Source organism: Lycium ferocissimum, chromosome 6 (genome assembly GCF_029784015.1).
Source record: "Lycium ferocissimum isolate CSIRO_LF1 chromosome 6, AGI_CSIRO_Lferr_CH_V1, whole genome shotgun sequence".
In the NCBI taxonomy this organism is placed as follows: domain Eukaryota; kingdom Viridiplantae; phylum Streptophyta; class Magnoliopsida; order Solanales; family Solanaceae; genus Lycium; species Lycium ferocissimum.
The window spans coordinates 11,380,050-11,380,393 of NC_081347.1; positions in this window are offsets into that span (position 1 = coordinate 11,380,050).

The following is a 344-nucleotide window of genomic DNA, read 5'->3' on the forward strand; positions in this document are numbered from 1 at the left end:
AAAAACCTTAACAATTGAAATAACTAGTCTAACAATTAATAAATACAAGCCTAACCCAATAATTAACAAATACTAAATAAACAAGCAATAAATAATTAACTAATTAACAATAGATAAAAAAATAAAAAAAAAAAAAAAACGAAAAATGGCGGTCCAACAGAAGGACCCCCCAAAAAAAAAAAAAAAAAGCAAAGAGTAATCCCCCAAAGTTATACAATGACCATGCTTGGGGTAATAATATATTTAACAATGTAATAGAAAATTGTAGTGAAATACCAGTTTAAGTTTTTTTTTGAGTTTTTGAAATGTGTTATACGCCTATTCCGAAATCCAACCTTAGAAAC